The following is a 7,630-nucleotide window of genomic DNA, read 5'->3' on the forward strand; positions in this document are numbered from 1 at the left end:
AAATGCTTGTATTTTAGGTTTCTGTATCTAGGGGAAAGTCAAAAGTGCCAAGAGACAGAACCCTTATATATTGCTGTAGTGGAAAAGTTAATCAGCACTTCCTAGACTGTTATAATTAATTCTCCCTAAAATATATGATGACCTCAGGTTCACAGGACCTGCCCAGAGAAGCCACTGCTCTTACACTGAACCACATCAGGAAGCAAGTCATCTGGTGAGGACCCATTAGAATTCCTGAAGTACTGTCGGATTTCTCCTTGCATTTGAAATAAATTTTTTTCTCTGATACATACTTCAGTATTTTCCATGAACCAGAAGGTTAACCTCATAACCCATCTCCATATCATATATTTGATAAATGTTTGATGTAGTTCCATGGTTTATTTCAACAAGATTAGGATTTAGATTTTTTTGACTCCCTTCCAGAAAGAAACATAAAAGATAATATTAAGGGATCAAGAAAATGCATCATGTTTTTTGCTCCTGTGTTTTAAGCAAACCATGGAAACACTGTGTGAGTGGAGCGCATGCACTTAATTAACTGGACTGTCCTTGTCTTTGTAAGTGGAGATGTTGGAGAATGACTCCCAGCCTCAAGTAAATGACTTTGCTGGAAGTCCAGTATCTTGAAGACATTTCCATTGACTAGAAGCATCCAGAGATACACAGAAATTAGTAGGGTGCCACGTTGTGGTGAGTGCAAGAACAAATGTTATAAACTTCTGCCTCTTAGTACAAATAACCAAATAAAAAAGGAGTGCCCTTTCATCAGATCAACTGGATCTCTCATACAACACTTATTTGTGGAGTTAAACTAATGTGAAACAGATATGTTCATCTTTTTGCAAATCCTCTGTTTTTTAACTGATGTAAGATTTATATCATTAAATACCAAGAAACTCATAGAAACATCCATTATGGCAGGGGATGAATATGTAAAAAAACATTGAAGTGATCATTAGATTTTTTTTTTGATAAAATTGACCAGAAAATTTCTCCTCCAGTTAGTCATCAAAATACTACAAAATTCTATATCAAATTTCCCCTATCCTTGAAAACTAATGAAAAGATTCAAGTATCTACCTTTCCTGGCTTACATCACTGTAGGTAAAAACAAGAAAATCCCAGGAGGTAAGTAAATTGTCCACCCTTGACTTAGTATTCTTACAAGTTGTGTGAAGCCACATGGGGTTATTCCCAGTGCCTGGATGAATTCCAAGCCTTGGTGTATTTACGGGGCTGTGGGATAAGAACTTGAAATAGTACTAGAAGCAGCTGGCAGGTGGCATGGTGGTTAAAGTGCTGGACTCCCACATGGCTGACAATGGGTGGAGCCCCAGACATGACCAACAATGGTTGGAGCCCCAGACATGGCGGATTGCTTATTCACTTTCTGTTTTTCTCTCTCTGTGTCCCTCTCTGGTCAAATTTAAAAATAACAACAACAAATAAAAATATATAAATAAATAATTATCTAACAAAAAAAAAAAAAGAAAGAAATAGTGTGGGGAGTCCCCCCAAAGGCAATACAAAGAGCAATGCTGGGTTAATCCAGTCCAAAATCACTCAGCCATGGTGGCTCCATGCTAGGAGGATTTCCCTCTTAACTGCCTAAATCCACTGCTCCAAGGGTCCCTTGCACTCAGCCCTCTGAAGAGCCTCCTAACAGACACAGAAGAGACCAAGTGAAAAAAGTCAAATTCACATTAACAAGTCAAATTCATACTGAATCTTCAAATCTTTCAGAAAGCCATCTTTAACTTGGCTAAAATAAGCTTTTTACATGTTTTAATATTAGCACTTATACAGATTCCTTGAGGGCAGAAACTGTCTCATTCATTTTGTATCCTCAGTACCCAGCCTAATATTCAGAACAAAGTAGACACTTCTTCACCATTTGCTGACAAGGTTGTTTTGCTTTGTTTATTTTATGCTTCTTTCTTTCTTTCATGAGAGAGAGAAAGAGGCAGTGTCCCCAGTAGTTTCTTCATGCTGCCTTCCACACCAGCCTCAGCCAGCCCTGCATCTTGGACACGTGCATGCCTAGCACACTCCAGAAGGTCTTAAGACACAAATCCAGAACCTTTTCATGTAGGTCAGACTCACAGACCATCACGTATCTGTCACCGTGTCAACTGTCTGGCTTCTGACAAAGCAGTTACTAAAAGTGTTTTACCAACTATCTAAACATGACATGCTATCCAGTATCACTGTCCCAATATATTTTACAGAATAAAAGATTACTGCATACATAGTTTAGCAAAAATATAATATTATGCTTCTGATAGCTACAGAAGTTTTATAGAATTGCCTCTATTTTACCTTTTCTCCAGTAAGAAAGGCAGTTCTGTGTGACTAAATTTCATAACTTGGTTTTATAGCATTTATATTTTTCAAGGCATGCCCCTGTATTGTATCTTAATTATTACCACAAAGTAGGTTAAAACTGGGAGCATGTCCATTTTACAAATGAATGCCAAAGAGGTTGACCGCTTCCCAAGTTTTCCCAACACTTTCAAGAGGGTCAAGGTTAAAACCAGCTCTCTTTCCTCAATGAGCTCATTCTACCATTCTTGTCTACAGTCTCAGAAGTAATCCAAAAGTATCTTCTCTCTGCTTTTCATACAGGTTTCTCCTCTAATGATCATTAATGTCAATGTATTTATCAAGGTGAAAGGGATACCTGTCACTTTAAGATCTGATGGCCCAAGATGCAGTTTGAAACACTGAAAATGCTTATTTAAAACAAAACAATAGGACACAGACCATTAAAACTAAGTCATTATCCAAACCACTTAATAGGCCAAAAGCCCTAATCCTAAAAAAAACTTAAAATCCCCCTACTAAAAGTTGGAATCATTTTTTAAAAGGTTACCAAGCTACCTGTTTTTGTTTTTTTAAAAAAATCTGTCTACACACTTGCTAGATTTTGAAAATTATGTTGAAAAGATTTTCCACACATATCCTCTGGGAAATATTCAACTGCCCAATTTTATTTCTTGCCCATCGGCAACTGGAGTTAATTTACATAAAATATTCCTCCAAGTCATAAACCATTTAAGCATATTTTCCAGGAGTAATCTTTCCATCACTCCTTTCTGTAAAATATCTACATATGTGTATTTATTTACATGTGTATTCATATTGCACATTTAATCTCGAGGACACCTGTCCCCCACCCCCGGAAGAAACTTAATTCTTGAATAAAAATCAAAATTACTCTCATCTAAAACTGTGATTAAAGTTCATTGAAGACTGACATAATGAAAGTAAAAATGTAAACAAAATCTTTTAGGATCAAAAAATCTAAAATTAATGAACATTTATTAACATATTGTATAAATTGTTTACCTACCCCTGATTTAAAATAGTAACTATTTGAACTTATTTCCTCCTAACCTTAAGTTAGAATTTTGAGTTATGTCTAAGTATTATAGAATTGTAAACTGACTAAAGCTTTTTATATTGCCTTGTCCTATAACAATTAGAAGTTAATTTTTTATACAGTATTTTTAGGTGCAAAGTTGAAATAGATATAGTATTCTAAATTCATTATAGTTCCCCAAAGCCTGAAAGAGTTATTTGTCTTTTATAATAACTACGTCTGCCAGGCAATACCCTCCCTAGACAATTATTCTATAAGCAACTCTTCTTAAATGATAGATGGCACCCAGGAGGTATGTGTGGAAGAGTAAGCAGAGAAATAAGAACATTCTGGGATGAAATAGTGGTGCAACAGTAAAATGCAAAACGCTTCGAGGTAATCCCACATAGGAAGGTTCTTGGTTCAAACCAGAGACCTCCCTGAGTGTGCTTGGCACGTGCACATGCTCATGATCCAGGGAGGGCTGAAGGCTGGATCATGGCATCAAGACCTTGTTAGGGGTGTCACCTCTCTCTATCTCTCTGAAAAAAATAAATAAGCTTGGAAAAAAAACTTTTCTGTGCAACATGGAGGCTTGATTTAATGGACAATACTCCCATAAAAAATTAGGTTCAGACCATGCACTTGAAAGGAATTTCAGCCCAGAAGGAAATGTAGTTTAAAAGTGCCACTGATTCCTTCTTTCAGAGGAAAGAAAATCAAAGATTTCAAAGCAGTTGCATTGTAGAAAAATGAACAGCCAAACAACAGGCTACTTCCATATCCACAGTACTCTAGAGTTTAGCCACCTCCTCAGGTCTGCACTGTTACTGTAAAAGTGACTATGCTGCCTCCTAAGTGGGGATACTTACAGCAAATAATCATATGTGAGGGTGTGTGTGTGTGTGTGTGTGTGTGTGTGTTCTAGTCATCAACAAATATTTATTGAGCAACTATTATAAGTATGCTAGACACATTCTAGGCAATGAAGGTATAAATATAAAAAAGAAAGACAAGATCTCTGTTTCCATAGAGTTTATATTCCAGTACACAGAAACAGATAATAAGCAAGGGGAAAAAAATAGCAAAAAAGTTTTCAGAGTCTGCAATGAAGACATGTAATCCACATAGCTGACTGCAGTTTGAGTCCTGGACCTAGCAGTTTGCTTTCTCACGTTCCCTTTGTTTCTCTCTATGTCTCTCTCTGGTCAAATTAAAAAATAATAATAGCCAAGGGAATTAAATAAATAAATTATTATGTATAAAAAATTAATGAGGCTGGGGGTAGCAGGTGGCATGGTGGTTAAGGTGCTGGACTCCCACATGGCTGACAGTCAGCAGTTCAAATCCTGGACTTGGCAGCTTGAACATTACACCAGGTACATGTGCGTTGGGCACAAAATTCTGAAAGAAGTCTGGAGGAGAAGGGATTGCAGCATGTTATTCCCTCCCCAAGGGATGATTTCTCACTTTTCCTCTCACTGTCTCTTTCTGTTTCTCTCTCGGGAGTACACATACCCGATGGCAAAAAACAAAGCAAACAAACAAAAAATTAATGAGGCTGAGACATTACAGTGTGTAGACACTTGAACATTTGTTCTTTTCCATTTTGCAATTTTCTTTTTATGTTTTGGAGTCATTAGCTGTTTGTTGTAGTCATAAACATTTTTATAGACTTTTACAAAGAACCTAGAGCTTTAGCACGATATTCACAAAGTAATAGACTCTCCTTATAGGCTATGTAAAGGTATATGTGTGTGATATTTGTGTGTGTATGTGTGTGTGTATATATATATATATACACACACATATATATATAGAGAGAGAGAGAGAGAATTCGAAGGGTCCTTACATACCAATGGATCTAACCTTCTTCTGTCCCAACACTTGAGTATGCCCACTCCCTTTAGTTACAGGGGCTCAACCCAGAGGATAACCCAGGGCTTATCACAAGTTGTAAGGTGGTTGGTGCTTAGTAAAACAGAGGAGCATATGTAAAGCCCTTAGTGAAACCTACTCCACTTTGAAAAATACGGCAATATACATTTATGTAGGGACTTTTGTTAAAATGTTTTTTAAAAACATTTTTTCACTATTCATGATAGAACATATGCACATAAAAAAGAGAATACAAAAGAGAGAGCGAGAAAACAGCCCCCAATGGGGCCTGATCAGGCAGCAATCATTCTTACCCCAGTTCTCCATCCCATCAGAATCCTGGGCACATGCCTGCTGTGATATGGGGCCAGCCCCAAATGCCTTTTGCTCCAATGTTAACCAGTGTTGAAGGACTAAGCACAACAGCCAAAACTGTTTTAGCAAGCGAGGACGATTATGATCCTGCACAGAAATGTCATGAAACTGTCAATGGGAAGGGGATCTATTCTCAGAAGTTTCTTTAATCAGGAAGCTTTACCTCCTGCCAAAAGCAGTTTTAACTCACTCTTTATCACAACAAGTTGGAGAAAACAAAGAGAGCAGGAGAAATGCAGAAGGCTTTTTTAAACATCCACAGGTGATTTTGGGCAGACCAAACAGCTTTTTGGTTCCAAAATAAAACTTGTGAATCACATACTGTGAGATCCTGGACAAGTCAACAATTCTGGGATTTGGTTTGCATATCTGTAAAATGGGTGATAATTATTATATTTAATCCGTGAGTCATGATCATTAAGTTAAGTGACGTTTGTAAGTACTGTGCCTAGTATCTGGCCCTAGCTCAGTAGATGTTAACTGTTAGCAGAGAGTAAGGTGGCACTGAGCACAATGAAGTCTTCTGGGGGACTAAGGAGTCTACTTTGCAGAGTATATTATAGCCTGAGCATCCCTAATCTGAAAATCTAAAAACAGAAATGCTGCAATGTCCAAAACTTTTTGAGTGCTGGCATGACACCACAAGTGAAAAATTTTACACCTGGTTTCACGTGACAAGTCATAGTCAAAATAATGCAATAGAAAAATATTTGACAGCCCCAGACCATAGCCTAGTGGTTAAAAGAGGCTGAATCCTACATAGTCAGCCATGGTATGACTCTCAACACCAGGCTTAAAAAACATGCCAGATACATGTGCATGTGTGCCCCAGATCCTGACACAATGGAGAAATGGAGAAGAAGGAATTCCTTCTCATCCACAATGAGAATAAATTGTGGATGAGAATAAACTGTGGCTCCAATAGGGGTACTCTCTTCCTCTTCCTCTCTCTCTATCTCTCTGTCTCTCTCTGACAAGCACACATCCTCTAGCAATTTTTAAGAAAGAAAAATAATGACTAGGTTACCTTTAGTTTATGTGTATAAGGTATATATATAAAACATAAATGGATTTCATGTTTAGACTGGAGTCCCATCCCCAAGATACCTCATTATGTATATGCAAATATTCTAAAATCAAAAAAAAAAAATCAAAGTCCAAAATACTTTGGTCCCAAGCATTTCAGACAAGAAATACTTAATGTGGGGAACATTCCAGAACACTCGGTGAGATGCTGAGGAGTGGCGGCTGCCCAAGCTTCACACAACTACGCGCACCTTCCCACTCCCCCACACCGGCCTCAGCCAGCTCACTGGCTGTAGAAAATGGTGAAAGAAACGACTTATTATGATGTTTTGGGGATCAAACCCAATGCTACCCAGGAAGAATTTAAGAAGGCTTACAGGAAACTGGCCTTGAAGTACCACCCTGATAAGAATCCAAATGAAGGCGAGAAGTTTAAACAGATTTCTCGAGCTTATGAAGGTCTCTCTGATGGGAAGAAAAGGGAATTATATGACAAAGGAGGAGAGCAGGCAATTAAAGAAGGTGGAGCAGGTGGTGGTTTTGGCTCCCCAATGGAGATCTTTGATATGTCTTTTGGAGGAGGAGGAAGGATGCAGAAAGAAGAGGTAAAAGCGTTGTACGTAACCTTAGAAGATTTATATAATGGTGCAACAAGAAAACTGGCCCTGCAAAAGAATGTGATTTGTGACAAATGTGAAGGCCAAGGTGGTAAGAAAGGAGCAGTAGAGTGCTGTCCCAATTGTTGAGGTACTGGAATGCAAATAAGAATTCATCAGATAGGACCTGGAATGGTTCAGCAAATTCAGTCTATATGCTTGGAGTGCCAAGGCCATGGAGAGCAGATCAGTCCTAAAGATAGATGTAAAAGTTGCAATGGAAGGAAGATAGTTTGAGAGGAAAAGATTCTAGAAGTTCATATTGACAAAGGCATGAAAGATGACCAGAAGATAACATTCCATGGTGAGGGAGACCAAAAACCAGGACTGA

At 38.0% G+C, this 7,630-nt stretch overlaps 1 pseudogene; it reads left to right on the forward strand.

Annotated features, from left to right (window-relative positions):
• The first annotated feature begins 6,942 nt into the window (after positions 1–6,942).
• Positions 6,943–7,630, forward strand: part of LOC102476459 (dnaJ homolog subfamily A member 1 pseudogene) — a 3,246-nt pseudogene continuing 2,558 nt past the window's right edge.

This window comes from Tupaia chinensis, unplaced genomic scaffold (assembly GCF_000334495.1).
Source record: "Tupaia chinensis unplaced genomic scaffold, TupChi_1.0 Scaffold000272_1, whole genome shotgun sequence".
Taxonomy (NCBI): domain Eukaryota; kingdom Metazoa; phylum Chordata; class Mammalia; order Scandentia; family Tupaiidae; genus Tupaia; species Tupaia belangeri.